Source organism: Agrilus planipennis, unplaced genomic scaffold, assembly GCF_000699045.2.
Source record: "Agrilus planipennis isolate EAB-ADULT unplaced genomic scaffold, Apla_2.0 scaffold5, whole genome shotgun sequence".
In the NCBI taxonomy this organism is placed as follows: domain Eukaryota; kingdom Metazoa; phylum Arthropoda; class Insecta; order Coleoptera; family Buprestidae; genus Agrilus; species Agrilus planipennis.
In genome coordinates, this window is record NW_020442468.1 from 1,711,942 (window position 1) to 1,733,423 (window position 21,482).

The 21,482-nt window shown below is 36.7% G+C and overlaps 1 protein-coding gene and 5 non-coding genes across 7 annotated transcripts in view; all 6 read left to right on the forward strand.

Moving 5' to 3' along the window:
* The first annotated feature begins 5,066 nt into the window (after positions 1-5,066).
* Positions 5,067-21,482, forward strand: part of LOC108736405 (voltage-dependent calcium channel gamma-5 subunit) — a 408,324-nt gene continuing 391,908 nt past the window's right edge. For both annotated transcript variants that reach the window (XM_025981263.1, XM_018468834.1), the window contains exon 1: positions 5,067-5,363. The gene's annotated coding sequence lies outside the window, so the exon portion shown is untranslated. The remainder of the gene's footprint in view (positions 5,364-21,482) is intronic.
* Trnah-gug lies at positions 13,888-13,959 on the forward strand. Its single transcript has one exon. It is a non-coding gene; the product is annotated as a tRNA-His (tRNA).
* On the forward strand, positions 14,987-15,058 carry Trnah-gug. Its single transcript has one exon. It is a non-coding gene; the product is annotated as a tRNA-His (tRNA).
* Trnah-gug lies at positions 15,714-15,785 on the forward strand. The gene has a single exon. It is a non-coding gene; the product is annotated as a tRNA-His (tRNA).
* Positions 16,619-16,690, forward strand: Trnah-gug. The gene has a single exon. It is a non-coding gene; the product is annotated as a tRNA-His (tRNA).
* On the forward strand, positions 20,997-21,068 carry Trnah-gug. Its single transcript has one exon. It is a non-coding gene; the product is annotated as a tRNA-His (tRNA).

Below are 21,482 nucleotides of genomic sequence, written 5' to 3' on the forward strand. Positions count from 1 at the left end.
TCCATTTAAATGTATGGATATCTACTTGCTGAAGTGAACGCCATCTGTAGCACGATGCTACATTTTAGGATTACGTATGCAGATGGCGTTTACTGCGCCATTTGTAGTATTTTCTGAAACGCACTGTTAAGACAGCAGGTAAAAGTTGGTCTGTGTTCTGTCGGAGCTGCCTGCGACGCGCTGATGAGACCCAAAAAGATCGAAATCGCGATCCGCGTCTGGTCGTTTCGACAGAATACAGACCATTTCGAATTATTGAAGCAAATAGTATTTACTAATCTGTTCTCATAGAGTGGTTCTGATCTCGACGACGGTCGCCGCTATATTTAAGTATTACATTAATGCATCGAGGTATAACTTTTACATCGTCTTTTCTAAAAGACAGGTACCTAAAAATATATCGATCGACCGGATAGGCGTTCAAGCGTTAAACACGATACGAATTTCTACCGTTCGCCGAAGAAAAGAATATCGATTGTAGAAACAATTCACTTAAGTGTGGTGTCAGCAACTGCACTTGCATAAAATACAACTGATAAAAAACAATATCCGTTTGTAAAACCGACAGTAATCATGTGATCTTGACACTTTTATTAAATAAGTAATTGAACGAGGCACATCTGCAAAATTCGATTTACTGAAGTTATTCAAAAGTGCCAATGAAAAAAATTGGCGCGAAATTGCTGCTTTTCAAAGAATTTTGTATATTTTTTATCACAAAAAAATCTTGTTTTCATCAAGAGAATAGTAAATCGGCAATATCACTTTTGTTTTTCCACCATTCAGGTGTAATTTCACAAAGACTAAAATCAGCGACACACGAGTCCGTGCCGACGTATTTACCGCATTTATTCGACACTATCCGGTTAAAACCACCGGATCAGCTTATTATCGTAAATTCTTATCAACATAATACTGAATTTTTGCACCTAAACTGATTCATATGCTCCTTCCTTAGTCCACAAAAACTCAAAGTTGATACTTGTTTTATGATTATCAGATTTATGTTTCCTGTTCGCACCTCAATAGTCTTCCCTTGAAATACTCTATCTTTACCTTGTATGCTTCATACAATAGATGTACAATACATACACTTACACACAAACGTACAGGAAGTGCAGTAACAGTCATTAGTGGAAGAGGCATTGAATCAGAAGTTGAGATCGTTCTATGTACGAATGTACGTGAAACGTACATCTAGTACGTTAGGAAACAAAGAGACTATTTGCAGCTCACGAGTGATTTTCAGATATATATTAAGTTTGGACAGGAACATTCTCTTGCAACCTCTGCTCTGTCGGTAACGGGTACCATAATATACCAACCGCTGTCGTAACCGCAATCGTCGCAACCAACCGGCACACAAGGCACGTTGACGCCTCGCGCTCGCCGCAAAACGCTCGTTAAACCCAAAGAAGTTAAACCGAGGAAATTCTCTGCACTGCATAAATGCTCTTCCTAACAGCTTCCGTTCGTTTCTTCTTCACTTCGCACAAGTTTTCGAGAAACGCTAATAACATCTGGAATTATTAAATAGTGACGTCAATTTATTCCGTGCAATTGCTTCAAAACACTTCTTAATTGGTCTGAAACCATTTATGATTTATCTCCAAAAATACGAACATGAGAGTCCACTCAAGTCTGAGAATTACCGAAAGCATCTGCTAATTATTTATATGATTTAGCTAAACTGCTCTTTGACTTTCTTAGATTATTAATCCTAAACGATTTATTTTTGGCTTTGCTTAAATACCACTGAACTTCTTGATCAAGCTTAAGTACTATTTAATAAATTGCCATATAATATACTTAAATACACTTAAAAATATAGGGACGAGTTCCTGAGATAGAAGAGTGGTACTTAGTTTATATGTAATAGGCAGTCATATAGAGCTGGAGGGATATACAGGGTCAAAAGATTAGTATACTTAGATTGCAGATGATATAGCAGTAATAACATCTAGCAAGGAGGAGTTAGAGATAGGACGATAAGGAGTTTAAATAAAATGGAAGCGGTATTGACAAAACAGTACTGTATGAAAATAAATAAAAGTAAAACAAAAATACTGGTATGCAAGGGAAGTTAAAGTAGGAAAAGAGCGAATATAAAGATAGGAGACGATAAATTAGAAGAAGTAGCCGATTTTAGGTATCTAGGAAGTCAGATAAGTCAAGACGGAAGGAGTAGTAGGAATATAAAGCAAAGGATAGCGCAGGGTCGAGTCGCCTTTAATAACAAGAAGTCACTTCTATGCTCGCGAACGGTAAATTTAGAGATTCGAAGGTTGTTAAAGGTGTATGTTTGGAGCACGTTGCTGTACGGATGCGAAACATGGACAATGGGCGCGGCGGAAAAAAAAAGGTTAGAAGCGTTCGAAATGTGGTATAACAGGCGAATGATGAAGATTCCGTGGATAGAGAAGGTTAGAAATGAAGAGGTATTAGAAAGAGTCAGAGAATAGAGGACTCTGTGGAAGTCAATAAAAAATACGCGAAATAGGTTAGTAGGACACCTTCTTAGGCAGACATATTAGAGGCAGAAACGGAAGTTAGGAGGGGTAGAGGTAGACCTAGAATATATTACCTACTGTTTGCAAATAGTTAAAGATATGCGTTCTTTTAGTTTTAGGGAAATGCGAAGATTAGGTCAGGATAGGAAAGAGTGAAGGTGCGTGTCCAACCAGTCCTAGGACTGACGATCTTATGATGATGAATTTGTATGTTAGCCGGAGTTAGTTTTAAAAATGCGTAAATTTATTGTTTTTTGGAATTTGCGAAGGAACCACTGTGCCAATTGAGTTTAACCTGAGCTTATTTTGCTCTATCGTGATTATTATTTAATTCTACACCTTTCATTATAAGAATTCAACTTTCCTTTGAAAACGCAATAAAAAACCGTTATTAACGAGCTTTCGAAGATTGTTTGCAAAATTTACCAAATATTCTAATTTTAGATCACCTTGTTCTAGACATAGTGTGATGTGGATCTTTTTTTCGTATAGGAATTTTTTCAGATTTCAATGGAGCAATGGGGTCTTAAGGGTCATCTTGACTTTTGGGCCCCAGCGCTCTGCTCTCCTCCGCCTTTCGATTTCTACGCCACTGGGTGAACGGTAACAACAAGTGTTAAAAACAAAACAGAATCAAAAAAAGGTAGGTAATACTGATAACTTAACCTCGCCCAAACCCGCTTCTTTCAAGTTTACATTGACCTCGAGTACTTTAAGTTGTAAGTCGACTTGCACTGTTGCCTTTGTTAGAGCGACAGGCTTTTGTTTGTTGGCTATTAGGAATGATACAAGTCGGAAAGAAAGAAAATGCTTTCCTACGTTTGCCATTTCAGCCTGGAATTTTGCATTAATTCTCGCAACGAATGGAATGCGTTCTTCTTTGGTCATTGATCCTTATTTCGTGCGTAGCTTCATCAATTAGACTAGTTATACGGTTGATGTACACATTTTTTTAACTTTATTCATATTCACGCAAAGAAGGATCTTTTTCTTAATATTGCTAAAGAAATGTTTATTTAAAAGAGAAAGCATTATAATATAAAACCAGCGCAGAAGACAGTAATACTTACCATATATTCATAAAATCTTTTTTGTATTAAGTGTAAACTTATAAGTAGCCTATCTACAGTTAATGCTAGATAGATAGAGATCTGCAAAATGGTTTTTTAAAAGTATTTAAATACAATATTCAAGTATTTTTTTGATTTGTTATTTCAAATGTATAATACTAAATATATTTCCTTCTTATATTTTAAATGCTAAATGCAAAATAAATACTTTTTTTGTAGTACCTATTTAATTTTCCACATTCACTTAAGTATAAAATGTTTTTTAAGAAAACCTTGCAGGCATTTGCTCATTTTTTAAATATTAGAGTTTTTCTAGACTAATACCGGTGTTTGCGTTATATTATCAGCTGCGAAAATTGAGTATGAAGTGATTGAGATATAGTTTTTCTATGTTTATGTTATAGTTTCTTCAGTTCAGCAACAAGCAATTCTTCTATATGCTTGCTTATTTCCCTTTGTCACCCGTTTTAATTGGAGAAAAAACACTGATGCGAAAATAGTGTGTTTACCGTGAAAGATTAGAGTCAAAATAGGGTTGCATATAATTTTATTGATGTAAAATCAACATCAATCTTTTTTTTATCAAAATATTTACAACTCCATTTTGTTTCTGATATTTTACACATTATAATAAGAGAAAGAAATGGAATACATAGTTTCTTTAGCTTTGGGTTAAACTAATAAGTGAAGTTTTTCGAATCGTTTTCTAAGAATTTTGGATTATAGACATTTATTAGCACACCACAATATCTTGTAATTTTCAGTTTTACACAGCTGTCGTATATCAATTCGATATTGTTTTACGGACTGTTTTGTTGTAATGCGTAGAATTTCGTAGTTCCTTGCTAAAGGTACGATAAGTGGTGATTCGGCAGGTGTTGATATCAATTTGGAACTTCAAAATTCCATGGACCATGACATTGAACCCGGAAAACAATATCAATCCAATATTTTAGATTATCCGTTTCCAAGGAATTTAGAATTTTTTGGGTTCTCTTCACTTAAAGAATTAGAAGGCATTCATGGAATGCCTCCTTGTCCCCACCTTAAGCTTCTAATAGTTTCAATGGCAAATGTGAGCAACATTCATTAATCATTATTTATAATGTTTGATCGGTGATATTAGCAAAAATTTTAACAGTAAAAATGCATTTCGCATTTTACAAATAGGAAATAAGTTTAGAAAAGTATTTGAAATAAAATACAAAATGCTTTGCTCAAAAAAGTATTTAAATGCAAGATACAAATAGGGCTTTTTATTTTGTATTTGCATTTTAAGTGCAAGTATTTCAAATAAATCACATCTCTGACTATCATTTATAATACTATTGACCCATTAGATCCTTTAACAGTGAAAAATTTGTCTACAATCATATTTAAAACGACTCTTTATCGTTTCATTTCGTAAATCTCATCAATTGTTTATGAATCCGAGAATCCTAGCAAGCGTCGACTGACGAAGCAATTACGATCGCGGTCAGCTTTCGTCCTTCTTCGTACGCGTCGTCTGCCGATAGTCGGAGTGCAAAAACGTGTGGAGGTTTTCATAGTTTTCTTCGTATTTTACTTGTTCTACTGGCAAAAAATAATCGGGTGGTTCGTTCTTACACGAATAACGATTGTTTATAACGTTTAAAGCTATGCCATAAAGTTTATGAGTTTGTTTAAACAGTTGTCAATGTAAATAGTCGCGAGTGAGTTATTATTGTGCAATGATGTTTGTGAACTTTTCTCGGGCGATGCGATCGAGGTGGAAGGAATTCTCAATTTAGGACCATAGAAGGTAAAATAACAGAATTATTATAGATTTTGCATTGATGTACGCAGTTACAAATGAATAATTCATTTACCAATTGTAAAAATAGCGCAGTTCTTTATGGGCAATAAATTAATTATTTCCCTGATTGTGTAATAAGTCTGTCAAGGAAGGTTTGATTGAAAATAGTATCAGCAAAAGTATGCTCTCTTTAATGCTCTTTTTGTTAGTTTATTGTTCTGCCTAGTACTGAAAGGGTCGCGTGTACAAAATACTATGAAAACGTTGGTTTTATCGTTTGATCGTGGTAGAAGGGTTTGTTTAGAAGAAATTAAACACAAAAGAAAAGAATTTCTGTTGTATCTACGTCTAATTAATGTACAGCAGGTACAAATGAATCAAATGGGTTTTGTTGAAATGAAATAAATAACATCTTTGAAGTCAAACGTTTAAAAAGCCTAAAACGTGTTTCGACACGTAAGAAGACGAAGCTTTCAGTAATAAAGAGTTGATCTAGAGGATTGTTAGCAGTAACGCAGAATAACAATACTCTACAGTATTATATTTGGCCAAAAGGGTCAGTTTTATGGATCTTCTTCCTTGTTTTATTATTCTACCTTGAAAATGAACGAACTATGTTGGAAATTTACTAAAGGATAGTCATTTAAACGTTCCATATTTTGTTATTAATTATTTATTGCAAATATTTAACTCTTGCCCCCGTTCTCCTCTACCAGGACCAAGGTATATGCCTGTAGGATTTTGTATTTCATCTTGTTTTGTCTTTTAATATGGTTGCAATTACTTCAGCAATATTCTGGCTCTTGTTGTCATTCCACAACTGAATTTTCTCTCAGTTTCCACGATGCGTTTGTACTAAATGAATGCAGTATGTTAATTAAAGGTACAAAACATGAAAAACTTCCTAATTGTATATACATATACACATTTTTCTTTGCTTATTGTCTGTTGTCATATCCTGTAAAGGGATAGACAATGTAATTTCTACAGTTGTTGGGTTGAGGATTTTTTATTTTTAGCTTTCAATACAAGATGCGCACAGCTTATAAATCGTATGAAAATAAAAGAATTGCAGGGTTGGTTCGTACATTATACTTAAAGTGGGATGCTCCCAGCTGAAAATTGCACTTCATTCACTTGAAGCAGCGGAAAATGGGATGCCGTCTCTATTAATTTACGGTAGTTTATGCCAGGCTAATAATTCCGAGTCTTTTTTAAACTAAACAAAGAATCCTTTCAAAGAAAAAAACTCGTGCAAATACCTTATGAAAGGGTCGTCCTAATACCAGAGTCGTGATTTATTCGAAATACTTACTTTAAATACTTTTTTGAGAAAAGCATTTTGTAAATACAAAATACATTTTTGCCGTTAAGAGTTTTGCTGGTATCACTGTTCAAACATCATATGAAATGATGAAAGAAAGTTGCCCACATTGACCATTGACGGTATTAGAAGCTTAAAAAGAGGACAAAGAGACATTCCATGAATATCTTCTAATTCGTTAACTGTAGAGAGCTCAACAGATTCTAAACTTCTTGGAAATGGATAATCTAAAATATTGAATCGATATTGTTTTCCGGGTTCAATGTCATGATCATAATTTTTGTCAAATTCGGCCGTTTCTTCCCAATTTCGTCACTCAAACGCTGCATTAAGTTTGCATAATATTCGCCGTTGATGGGTTTTCCTTTTTCAAGAAAGTCAATGCAAATTGTACCATGCGTATCCCAAAAAACTAAACCCATAATCTTGCCTGCAGATGGAGCTGTCTTAGCCTTCTTCGGACCCCATTCGCCCCTTTCAGTCCATTGTTTTGACTTTTCCATTGTCTCGGGTGTGTAGTGATGGATCCACGTTTCATCCATATTTAGAAACCTACGCAAAAGCTTGTTGTTTATGTTAGATTCTAAGCAATTACTGCACCCATCCTGCACAGAGGTTTCTCATATCCAAATGTTTAGTCAGTATGCTTTTTTAAATGCTTACCATTTCAGCTAATATTGTTTTGTGGATATTTTCACCATTTCTGGAATAGTCACCTCACTTGGTTGACCACTGCGACGTTCATCTTCACATCGATCAGCATGGCAAGGTTTAGACGATTTCTTAGCATATGGGAGGACTCCGGTTCGCTTCCGGATTCGTCTGCCTTGGTCTTTAGTGTTTCTCTGGTTTTCTTCGACCACTTAGGCAAATGCTGGGGCAGTAATATTCCACAGATAATCTTTCATTCTCTTATGTCTTCATTTCGTCCGTCTCATCTTTCTAACCCAAACCACCACCCACCCTATCGCACGATTCCTGAAAGGAGGCTGAAAAGGGCCTTCCGCCCTACCTTCCGACGTAGTCCGGGGGGACTGCTCGGCCACCAGTATTAGTAACTGGTGGGAATGAAATACCCAAAAGTTTTAGTTTTTTTTTTCATCTTCACAGCTCGTACGGCCTCGTTTGAATTCTGAAACTTACTGTTGAAAACGAAGGTGGTAGAATTTAGCTTGACTTTGATATTGTTTGCACTAAGTCCTTTTATATGAAAGTTTCGAATCATATATCCCAATGACCAATCTTTTTATAAATTCACTGAAGGTGTTCACTATTGATAGCTGTCAAACATTTAATAAACAACAGGTTCTTCAATATTTAAACTTAATTTTACTGAGGTTCACACTGTCTACCACAGCCATTATTATGTTTCAACTACTACCGCCATCTATGTGTCAGGCCGATTAATTCTGAGACTGCTCGCGTACATAAATATTTTACTGGCGGAAAGGGAAAGACAAAACCAAAATGTCTTAACCCGTTGTAACGGTTATACATAAAGCATCTATTGGGTTTGTTTAAATTCGGATTTAAAGGGAGGTTGGCTGATGTTTTACATAATCCCATTTTATCGAGGCATGCGACAAAAAGGGGCCCTTTCGTTTAAAACACGATCCGATACATACCTACGCTTTCATACATATATTCGAGAAAAAAAGTGGTTTTTGAACAGTTTCGTCGGTTAAGTTGTTTCATTTTGTCGTAAATTCCCCCAGAAGATTGCCTTGTTTTGCTTGCGTTGTCTCGTTATTTTTTTTTACACTTTAAACATGCCTCAGGTGACAACTAAATATTTCAATAAAGCGCCAAGAACCACAAAGAGAATGATTTATGGGGTTAACTCTGAGTGTGTCTTTTCTGTTTTGAGACAGAAAATTGTTTGGGTTAAACTCAGCATTCAAAAGTTTAATGAAGTGTTCAATACATATATAATGCGAGGCTACTAAAAGGACAAAGGAATAGTTTAATTATTTGTTGTAATCTTCCAGAAGCTTCTGATTTCAAGTGCTACTATTTTGCTGTTCTCTCTTTTATTCCCTTAACATTCCCATCATTTTCAGTTGTACGTAATAGCTTTCTAAAGAGTAAAAGGTATTTCTCCATTCCTATTTGTACCATCAGTTTTAGATTTATTTCAGTCAGAATTATTTAACTCCTTCTTATTTGCTTGTGTTTTAGTGAATTCATTGTAAAAACTTGCAGTTACTGATTCCTTTGCAGCAATTTTTTTGTCGATATTTTCTCTCTCCCGGTGCACTTCGTCTCTCCTTAAAATGTCCGGCGACTATAGTAGGTTCAGTTTATTCTCGTAGATTTTAAATAAAATACTCAGTGGTTGATCCTTTGGTCGTTTTCTCAGTCGGCAAATCCTTAGCCGTTTCTTGGCGGGTGGAGATTAGGAGACGCAGGGGCGTTTTGGTGTTATTGCAAGGGTGGAAGTTCCGCCCATACGTTGACATTTAGTTCTCGTTCTCTTGCATTTTGCAGTAAAGATGACACCAATATCGACAAAGTATAAAGGAGCCACAGCCGAAAAATCAGGCGATCGGTTTGGCCTAGAGGTTTAGACTATTGCGTAGCATTCGGGAGGACGCTGGTTCGATTCCGGGTCCATCTGCTTTAGTCGAAGGTTTTCTGTGGTTTCCTTGGATCACTTAGGCAAATGCTGGAGCAGTAATATTGCCCAGATTATCTTTCATTCTCTTCTGTCTTCATTTCCTCTGTTTCATCTTTCTCACCCGATCCACCACCCACCCATTCCCACGATTCCTGAAAGGAGGCTGAAGAGGGTCTTTCAGCCCTAGCTAGCGGTGTAGTCCGGAAGGACTGCCCGCCCATCAGCATTAGTGGCTGGTGGGAATTAAACACCCAAAAGTATTTTGTTTTAAATCAGGTATATCGATGGTTCTTTAAAATGAATGAATTTGCTTTCGTAAGATAAATGGTATAGTTATAGAAATACAGATGAATACTACAAACATTACGTACGTGTATTATAGGTCACATGAACCTTAACTTTTAACTTTTCGATAAGTCACTTTGACCACTTCACTCCAAGCGACAGAAAAAATTACGTTTTCAATTTTCTAATTCATAAAAGTACCTATATGGATTATGATCTTTCTTCTAGGCTCCATCTTCTACACAGCGCTTGCAAGCTGTGCTTTTTGCATAAAAATTATTGAAATTGGTCGTTACGTTTTTGGATGACTTACCTACGACTTGAACGGTTTTTGACATGGTTATTATTCACTCGATTCTTTTCCTGAATCTTTGAAATGGAAGTAACTGTTTGTGGTTTTAGATTTGAAATAAATTTCAGGGTTCACGAGTCGCTACTGATTGAGGATTCGGGAGTGACCTCTCGTATGTACGTACGTTGCACAACGTATGGACGTGGATCGTAAAATAGCAGTAAAGCCACGACTCTAAAACTGCGGGAATCTGATCCCGAGAAATGGCGAGAGCCCCATATTGTATCCTTCGTTACTTTCTTGCTCCATCGTCGACTTTCTTTCCAACTCCTCCCCAGTTTCTAACTTTCTCGGTTCTCATTTAACCCGTTTACCTAACGTTTATCTGTTTAATTCACCCCCTGCCTCGAAATATAGTGCGAAATTTTGCTTCCCATTTGATAATAACAATAAAGGTTTCGCGAAAACGGTTCCCAACCGCGATGGGAGGTCGGCTGTGTTGAGTTATGTAAATGCGTGAGGGAATAATTAACGTAGCAGGTGGTTGTTCTGTTTTTTTTTTGTTTTTCATTCTGTTATCGGAGGGATGTTATAAAATATTAGAAGCTCTTCTCCTTATAACCGGAGAACGAAATTTTTGTGTAATTTACCGTCAGACGAGGGGTTAACAAAGAAAAAAGGCATTATTTAAAATGGAGAGGTGGATGAAAGGTTAAAGGGTGGATTTCTCAAAACATTGCCTTGAATATTGATTCTCTACCCTTAGTGTCACAGCCTTTGGCCTAGTTGTAATTTAAATTCATATAAATGTCATTGTTCTATTTCTTTTATAGTTTGCAAATACGTTTATTAGAATGGAATTTACATAAGCAACACATTTAAGGGATAAATTGCATCCTAAATCTTGACGCCTAAGGATTATTAGCATCTAGCAAGGAGGAGGAGTTAGAGGTAGCTATAAATAAAATGGAAGCGGAATTGACAAAACAGTACTGTATAAAAATAAATAAAAGTAAAACAAAAAAATTGGGATGCAAGGGAAGAAAAAGTAGGGAAAAAGCGAATATAAAGATAGGAGACGAAAAAGTAGAAGAATTGACTGAGGTTAGGTATCTAGGAAGTCAGATAGATGGAATTGTAGACATATAAAGCAGAGGATAACGCAGGGTCGAGTCACTTCTATATATATCTATACAGATGAATGATGAGGATACTGAGGATAGAGAAGGTTAGAAATGAAGAGGTATTAGAAACAATAGGAGAACAGAGGACTCAATGGAAGTCAATAAGAAATAGATAGGTAAGGAGGACATCTTCTCGGACATGAAGGTCTAGTCAGAGACATCTTAGAGGTAGAAACTGGCGTTAGGAGGGGTAGAGATAGACCTAGATTAGATTACGGGTGCGAAACATGGACGTTGGACTGCGGGAAATAAAAGGTTAGAAGTGTTCGAAATGTGGTGTTACAGGCGAATGATGACGATACCGGGGATTGAGAAGGTTAGAAATGAAGTGATATTAGAAACGATAGAATAGAGGAGGAAAATGGAAGTCAATAACAAATAGGCGAGACAGGTTGGTAGGACACCTTCTCAGGTATGAAGGTCTAGTCAGAGATATATTAGAGGCAGAAACGGGAGTTAGAAAGTAGAGGTAGACCTAGATTAGATTACTGTTCGCAAATAGTTAAGGATGTGGGATGTTCTAGTTTTAGAGAAATGCGAAGATTAGCTCAGGATAAGAAGAAGTGGAGATGCGTGTCTAACCAGTCTTAGGACTGACGACCTTTTGATGATGGAATGTTTATTCGTGTATTATAATCCCAGTTGAGTGACTCGAGTAGCTCTTAAAAGCTATTGTTTTTCGATTTACAAAATTGACAATATCTTGCAGACTGTTCCCATTGAACATTGCCTCCAAATCTTCTCAGATCTAGTTGGATGTACGTATATTATACGTATTTACAATAGCAGAATATCATAAGGATGTTTGTTCGTTCATTATGTATCAGGTGCCATTGTCATGTTTTAGCCGTTTGTCGGGGTCGGTCGTTTCAGAACCTCTAATTTGATTAACATTGTAACATAATCGCGTCCATATAACGATGACAGTCATGGAGGACTACTCGAACACAAACACAGATATGTACAAGTGCATATCGCTGCCTTATTACCCAGTCCTTGCACATTTCACGTCTGCTCGCTCGTATAAAACGTCGAAATGCAACAGCACGTAATAATGAAAAGTTTATCACGTAACGGGTCGGGGGAGTGCTGGTGCACGGCGCCGCGACGGGGCAGCGTCGCCTCGCACTGCAGATGATAAAAGGTTTTAGAGTTTAATTTTAGTTGTGCTACTACATGGTGTGCTACGTGGAAGGATTCGAATGCTCGTCGGTAGGATTCTTCGTTCCGAGAGGAGCAGCGAACGTCCGTCGACTTTCGATGGCGAATAGTTTGATTAAATTCATTACCAAGTACTTATAATGTACGTGCAATTTCGTTGCAGTAGCAACTTTGATTGTAACGGTACATCCAAAAGAATGAAACGAGGTTATGTTCTGCTCTGAAATGAATGCAACCTATTCTAGTTTGTTATGATCTGGAGATGAGGAATATAGGCCGACATTTTGTTTGTTGAAGTGAGAACTTCCGAACGTAATTTATTGTAGTGGTTGCGTCCACCTTATCTCTAGCCGAGGAGGATTATACTGCGCTTTTATTTGAGACGGAAACTGTTATATATTACAAAAGAACTAAAAAAAAATGGAGATTCAACTCAGAAATTAAAGCAACTTATTCAAGTGGTTATGTTCATTTTATTTTCACAAGCTGAGCCAGATTAAGGGAATGGATTAAGTTAATCCACGAGTACGAACCATGACTATTCGCTAAAACGGATAACAAACAAAAACAAAAACGAATATCTGAATGAGTTCACCGATTTAAACTATTTTCTGAAACCAAGTCGCTTAGTTCACCCTTTGTTGCGCCCAGATTGGAAATAAATGTTTGATGCAGTTTTTTCTTTTTTTTTTTATCTAATTTTGTCAAAGACTTTGTTCAGAAAGGCTTGTTGGATTCTTTATGTAAAATTCGAGGACATTTAACTTTTAGAACGAATGAAACACATGTTTCGGAGATTTCCTTGTGGGCTCACAACTACTTCCTTCTAAAAAGCTCTCCATTTTATAAAATGGTAAGTATACACGTCTGAAAAACGTATTTAGGATTTATAGACATTTGCTTCTGTCTTTGGTGCTTAATTCGGCTAAAGCAAGAGATTGAAATTAAAAGGGAATTTCTCGGACGCTCTATGGTGCCATGGTTTAGTTAAGGCGACGCTGCGAGAGTTTTCTTTAGCTCTGGAGTTTTATTGAAATAAATTGTATTATTCGTCGAGTTTAAGCGTCGAGAACGGGAGAAGTTTATCGGGGAAAAGCCCAGGCTAACAGCTCCAACAGGTATTAATGCGGCTATCCTTATATTTATGCCAAGTCGATGGCTAATAGTACTTCCGCTTACTGCTACTATGGTGCATACATATCTGCAGTTTTAATCGGATTTGGCCGTCTACAAAACTGAACAGCGGCTAGCGCATTCACGCTGTTGGGGTTGCTCTGCTCCATTGCCGAAATGCAGAGTATTACGAGTATTAAAGAAAAAGAAGTGAACAAATAATGGAGGCGTCTAAACAAAAAGAAACTTCTGATAAAACGCCCGTTCCTACAATAATCTCATGCACTCTTTTGATCAAAATCAAAACCTGCTCCAAATAACTATTTATCTGAAGTGCATTCTCTCACAACTGTGCATTATTCGTTGAAAACAACTCGCCATAAACTAAACATTCTCGTGAAAGTGCGGGCCTAAGACTGACGTGTATCGGCGGTTTCAAATACATATTCGATACGCATGGATTGTATATTTGACCATGGTTTTATGGGTGAAAGTAGAGTACAAACATTAAACTAAATCCAAAGGTAATAAACGAATAATAACCGTCTCTAGTAGCCGTGATCGTCTAGTGGTTAGGACCCTACGTTGTGGCCGTAGTAACCCAGGTTCGAATCCTGGTCACGGCAACGTTCTCGAAACGTTGTCACGGAAGAGACAATTTTTTAATCTTTTTTTATTTAATTTGAGCTCCTTATCCTTACATTATGATCAAGTAGGTACGTTTAAGCTAAAAATATAACTGGCTTTTCAGCAGATGATTTTTGAATTCCATTCATAATTGATTTGGTCGTCGGTTGCTGAAGATTTCTATCCAACTCTTTTAGGATTTATTATATTTTTTTAAATTAATTTCCTGGCTCAAATCGAAATAATATTCATTATCATTCTAGAGTAATTCTAACAGGAATCTAATCTAGGTCTCCTTCTGCCTGCCACCTTTTATGTTTTATTCTCTAACATTATTTTTCCTCTTCTCTTATTGACTTCCATAGCGCCATTTGTTTTCTTGCACTTTCTATTACCTGCCTTCGCAATTCTAGCTTTTTCTATCCACAGTATTCCATTCTCATTATTCGGAAATATTATTAGTATACTTTGGATATTTGAAACTGTTAACCAATTAAGCAAGTTAATGGTGGAGTAAGATGGAAGAAACGAGCATCATTGTTTTCCCATTATTGCGAATTGAATGTTTAATTAATGTGAAGCTAACTTCTCTTCCAGTTGACCTTTTTGATGCATGGATTACTCACAATACTCGTTCACAATGAGAATTTTTTGTCTGCGAGTGAAGGCGCTGATGAGCTGAATTGGTCATGTTGTTGTGGAAAATGGTTCATTAGATTGTTTTTCAAACTTTAATATATTTTTTTTGGAATCTGTTTAAGAATATGGTAATCTTGGTAGTTCAAATGCTTCAGTTCTTTAACGCTACTGTGAGTCGTCATGTTTTCATCTTACACGTTACACTTCTGAGATCTTAGTTCAGAGTTTTGGAGGCAATTACGTTAAAAACTATTGCTTTATAATTTCCTACAAATGCCTTTAAGCATTATATAAACAATGAGCTGTGACGTATCGATAGTGGTGAAAGTTGACTACACAATTTTACTAATTTTCGGTAAAATAAACGAATAATAACCGTCTCTTGTAGCCGTGATCGTCTAGTGGTTAGGACCCTACGTTGTGGCCGTAGTAACCCAGGTTCGAATCCTGGTCACGGCAACGTTCTCGAAACGTTGTCACGGAAGAGACAATTTTTTTATTTTTTTTTATTTAATTTGAGCTCCTTATCCTTACATTATGATCAAGTAGGTACGTTTAAGCTAAAAATATAACTGGCTTTTCAGCAGATGATTTTTGAATTCCATTCATAATTGATTTGGTCGTCGGTTGCTGAAGATTTCTATCCAACTCTTTTAGGATTTATTATATTTTTTTAAATTNGAGTTAATTAACCCGAACGCAAATTGCTAGGCTTGCGGTTGAAAATTATTTATAAAAACATATACAACTCAAAAAATCTCTCATAAACTAGTACATAAAAGCAATAGTTCTCTCTATATGTAAGCTCGGGCTACCACTTTTCTCGCGGTTCATTCGTATCAATTCAATCAGATCAACCATTTTGATCTTGTATATTCACATCAAACATTGACAATAACATTACAAATTTAAAGTTCATGGTTCAATACAGTAAGTAGTATTGTCAGAGACAAGTATAATTTATACAAATACTTCGCTCAAACGACTGGCATTCACAAATGCCTTGGGGCTTGGAGAATCAATGAGCTGTAACGTAATATCGATTACGGTGAAAGTTGAGTACACAATGTGACTTGTTTTCGTTAAAATAGGTAATCCATAACCGTCTCTTGTAGCCGTGATCGTCTAGTGGTTAGGACCCTACGTTGTGGCCGTAGTAACCCAGGTTCGAATCCTGGTCACGGCAACGTTCTCGAAACGTTGTCACGGAAGAGACAATTTTTTTATTTATTTTTTAATTTGAGCTCTATCCTAAAATTATGATCAAGTAGGTACGCTTAAGCAAATATAACTGGCTTTTGAACAGATGCTTTTTGAATTCCACTCATAATTGATTTGGTCGTTAATTTCTATCCAATTCTTTTAGGTTTGGTTATAATATCTTTTTAAAATAATTTGATGATGATAGCGTGGATAGAGAAGGTTAGAAATGAAGAGGTATTGGAAAGAATAGGAGAGCAGAGGACTGAATGGAAATCATTAAAAAATAGGCGAGATAGGTTGGTAGGACATCTTTTCACGCATGAAGGTCTAGTCAGAGACATATTAGAGGTAGAAACAGGTGTTAAGATGAGAAGATTAGCTCAGGATAGGAAGGAGTGGAGATGCGTGTCCAACCAGTCTTAGGACTGACGACCTTATGATGATGATGATGACTGTAAATATTTGAAACTGTTAACCAATGAAGCAAGTTAATGGAGGTGGAGTGAGATGGAAAAAAACGAGCATTTTTCTTGGAATCTATTGAAGAATATGGCATTCTTGGTAATTCAAATGCATGAGTTCTTTTACCTTACTGCGAGTCGTGTTTTCATCTTTGACGTAACACTTCTGAGATCTTAGTTCAGAGTTTCGGAGGCAATTACGTTATCCACAAATAGTCGCTCAAGAGTTTGACAATCACAATCACTTTTAAGCATTATATAAACAATGAGCTGTGACGTATCGATAGCGGTGAAAGTTGACCACACAAATTTACTAATTTTCGGTAAAATAAACGAATAATAACCGTCTCTTGTAGCCGTGATCGTCTAGTGGTTAGGACCCTACGTTGTGGCCGTAGTAACCCAGGTTCGAATCCTGGTCACGGCAACGTTCTCGAAACGTTGTCACTGAAGAGACTATTTTTTTTTTCAATACGACAAAACCTATTCGATGCTTTTAGAACTGACCATGATATCTGGCAAAATTTCCTAAAGAAGGTTAGGTTTTGCGTCATTTTCAGTGTTATAGTAATATGTTTTTAAGGCTCAGTTATGTTAATCTTTGAACTTGATAGAAACGGAGTTGAATCGACGACCAATGATAGCTTTGGGAAAAAAAAATAAACTTTTCAGAGATCCCTTACGGGTCCCTTCACATGAATGCACATGATACACGTTATACATCTTTGGTGGTAGGTCATTCAAGATCCTCAAAAGAAGATTACTTTGAAGGCTATGAATCAAAATTGTTTAGATTTTTATTTCTTTTTGTGGCATAGACAGTGCTTTAGTAGTTGAATACATGGAACTAGCTTGCACTTCTAACGATAAGAAGTAAATAAATAGAAGTTTGGCAAGCCCTTCTTTGGAATACTGTGCCATAATTGCTTCGGTCGGAAGGTGTACTGGTGCCGACTCGGGCTAATTAATCTACTAGTGTGAACTTTAATGGACAAAACGTTTGCGGTGTAATTTATCTGTTCGAAATCCACCGTCTACAAGAAAGTTGACTCAGACAAAAGCGGAACTGGGCGGTTTAAATTCTGCCAGCATGCAGGTCCCTTCCGCAAGCACTTCCTCTATCCCTCTCATTCTCTCGTCGTCCATTTTCTCTCTCTCTCTTTGCTTAAATGTCGCTGTAGTCGGAAGTTTTCCTCTCTCGACGATCCGAGACGATCGGGTGACCTTTGCCTTCGCTACGAAACGCACACCACGAAGAGAAGCGTGGAACAGCAGCATCAGCCGGCGTGCGGACCTCATTTAGAGGGCGCATGATTTATGGTACTTCTCGGTAGAGCAGTTATTTTCACGGACTACTATGATTTCCAGTGGGATGTTTGTCATTTGGTAGTCGGATACTCGGTCGATTAATTTTGCTTATATCTTGACGTTTTGCGTAATTTTTGGATATTAAACACGAGGGGGCACTTAATACGCAACACGCACTGGGAATGTGTTCGCGCGTTCACATCGTCGACGCTTAGAAAAATCCAATGGAAATGGAGATTGATACGTTTAAAATAAAAAAAAGATTTCTACATTAAAAATGACTTACTCGTGGGGAGGTACTAACCTAATTTATATTTTTATTGTTTCCATTTAGGATCTGTAATGTTCCATTATCTATAGATCTATAAATTCATATTTAGGTCACAGATACAAAGTTGGTACATCTAAATTATTTATTAAAAACTACAAGCTAACACATACTTCCCTACTGTGTTAGTATGTTAATAAGCAACAGTTTAAATAGCGGAATCAATAATTATAAGCGAGAAGATGCAGGGTGGTGAGGCGGCTTGTCGTCTTCACTGACTCTGTGATAAGTCCCTGCTATTTATAGGTTCCCCAATTTTTTAAGATTTGTACTATTGGATTATTAGCGGAAAGGAAATGGTTAGAAGCGTTCGAAATGTGGTGTTATAGGCGAATGATGAGGATAACGTGGATAGAAAAGGTTAGAAATGAAGAGGTATTAGAAAGAATAGGAGAACAGAGGACTCTAATGGAAGTCAATAAAAAATAGGCGAGATAGGTTGGTAGGACACCTTCTCAGGCATGAAGGTCTAGTCAAAGACATATTAGAGGCAGAAATAGGAGTTAGGAGGGGTAGAGGTAGACCTAGATTAGATTACTTTCGCAAATAGTTATGGATGTGGGTTGTTCTAGTTTTAGGGAAATGCGAAGATTAGCTCAGGATAGAAAAGAGTGGAGGTACGTGTCCAACCAGTCTTCGTACTGACGACCTTATGATGATGATGATGATGATTGGGTTATTAATTAACTGTAGTTAAATTGTTGACTAGTCGTACATGCTGTTTATGGCAATATTATACATTACCTACCTAATGAATTGATTAATCATATACTATATTAAAAACTTTCATTGGTGAAACCAGACACACGTCAATAGACGAATAGTTGAGGATATAATTGAATTTCGTCTACTTAGAGTACATGAACTAGATATTTAATCATTCCTCTGTGAAAATACGCTACCAAATTTAGTTTGTTTCGCAAAATAAGCAATCTTAATAGTGTCTGTTTGAAGCCTTAAAGTTCAGAACCGAAACTGCTCCGCAAATGCTATAAATTGAACCCAAATCCTTGCCTGTCAGTATATTTCGTTGATAGAGTAGAAGAGAAAATTCAAAGATAAACGAGCTTGGTTTTACACTTCGCAATATTGTTTAACGAATACATTAATGTGGTGAAGCTTTGTTACAATTTCAAAGCAAAAAGACAAAAATTTAGTTTGCTGCAAAGGCGACAATCTTAAATGACCTAAACAACCTATTTATTCTTAGACATAAGGGACCATTCATAAATTACGTCACACAGTAAGGGGGGAGAACGAGGCTCAACAAAATTTGACGAGGGGGAGCGACTGTAAGCTTCGTGACGTGACCACCCGAGATAAAAATGTACAGTCTCTCAGAGTCTCTGAAAGTGAGGCTCGAGTCTCCGTCTCTCAACGAGTCTTTTTGGTGTCGCTGAGAGAGACTGTCAAAAAAACTGTTTAGCGTCCCTGAACGAGAGATTCGAGTCGCTCATAGAGAGATACTCATTTCGTATTCAGTCTTTCTACGAGAGACTCGAGTCTCTCAATTTTTCAGTTTTATTCATTCAGTCTCTCTGTGAGAGACTCGAATCTCTGAATTAACAATTTTATCGTTCGAGTCTCTCATACAGAGACTGTGAAAGATCCATAAAAACACCTAGGCAATAACTGAGAGACTGTGAAAGACTGTGAGAGACGCTCTCAGAGACGTTGGAAGACTCTGAGAGACTGGAGAGAGACTGAAAATATTTGTCAAGGGCACCAGCGGCAAGAACCGGTAGGGGGGGGGGGAATATGAGATGGTAGGACTCCAAAAATCGTTTGTCACACACACATTTTTGTCGTAAGTTTGTCAATTTTACCATCTTCATATAAAATGTACGTACTTCCTGCATTTATTTGAGGTTATGTTGAGAATAGCAACAAGATAAATCTTTTCGGGTACAGCCCCGTAATCTCTTTGGAATCCTTCAAACAGTGCGGTTGGCAATAAACACATGCAAGCAATCAAAAGCTTATATTGGCCATAAAAACGGTATGAGTTGGGGTAGAAATTAGGGTGATGGATACCGCAATGTTACTGTCACTGCTCTTGTCTAATTGGAATTTTGCCAACAGCCTCTAATGTGGCATTAGGGGTTAGGTTTATGTTTAAAGTTTAACTCAAAGTGTCTTACAAATAGGACTTAAACCCTTTTAAAGTGTATTTAGTACCCCTACATTTCAAACAATAAAACAATGTCAATTCTTTGAATAATTTTATTAAGTATTTGTTATAAAACATTTTTAAAACTGGACGTGGTCTAAGGAACTTGTCATAGAAGTAGTTCATTTGCATCAATTGCTTCAGAATCCTTTTGATATCATAAGCAACTATTCGCTTTGAATTCTGTCAATAATTTTAGAAATTTAAACTTCAACGTCTTAATATTGACAAGTAATGCTAGAACTTTGCTGGAGGTTATAACACTCATAAATGCACCCAGCAATGCGCTATGACGTAATGGATAGCGGGGAAATTTGAGTACGTCATCTTATTTACGTTATTTTCGTAAAAATAAGAAATACATGACTGGCTCTTGTAGCCATGATCGCCTAGATTAATTGAATGTTTAATTAATGTGTGGTTAACTTCTCCAGTTGGACAGATTGTTAGCAATATTTGCTCACAACGAGGAATCTTTGTCTGCGATAGTGTTGATAAGCCTTATTATTCATCATGGTGTTTGGAAAATGTTTCGTTAGATTATTTTTGAAACTTTAATACATTTTTCTTGAAATTCACGTGAAGAATCTGTGTTCTCCGTAGTTCAAATCCGTCAGTTCCTTTACATTGCTGTCAATCGTCATGTTTTTTCCTTTGAGAATCTGAGATCTTAATTCAGAATTCTGGAGATAACAACGTTAAATGCTATTGCATTATAAATTCTTACAATTCATCACTATATCGCACGGTTTGTTGCTTCTTCGCTTTTCCTGCTTCGCTTTGGGTCGTCTCGTAAAGTTGGACATTCATAAATGCCTTGAAGCTTTATAGAAACAATGCGCTGTGACGTAATCAGTAAAGGTGAAAGTTGAGTATGGAAAGCGACTTATTTTCGTCAAAATAGGTAATCCATCACCGTCTCTAGTAGCCGTGATCGTCTAGTGGTTAGGACCCTACGTTGTGGCCGTAGTAACCCAGGTTCGAATCCTGGTCACGGCAACGTTCTCGAAACGTTGTCACGGAAGAGACAATTTTTTAATTTTTTTTTTAATTTGAGCTCTTTATCCTTACATTATGATCAAGTAGCAAATATAAGTGGCTTTTAAACAGATACTTTTTGAATTCCACTCATAATTGATTTGGTCGTCAGTTGTTGAAGATTTCTATCCAACTCTTTTAGGTTTGGTTATAATCCTTTTTAAAATAATTTGATGATGTTACCGTGGATAGAGAAGGTTAGAAATGAAGAGGTATTAGAAAGAATAGGAAACCAGAGGACTCTATGGAAGTCAATAAAAAATAGACGAGATAGGTTGGTAGGACACCTTCTCAGGCATGAAGGTCTAGTCAGAGACATATTAGAGGCAGAAACAGGAGTTAGGAGGGGTAGAGGTAGACCTAGATTAGATTACT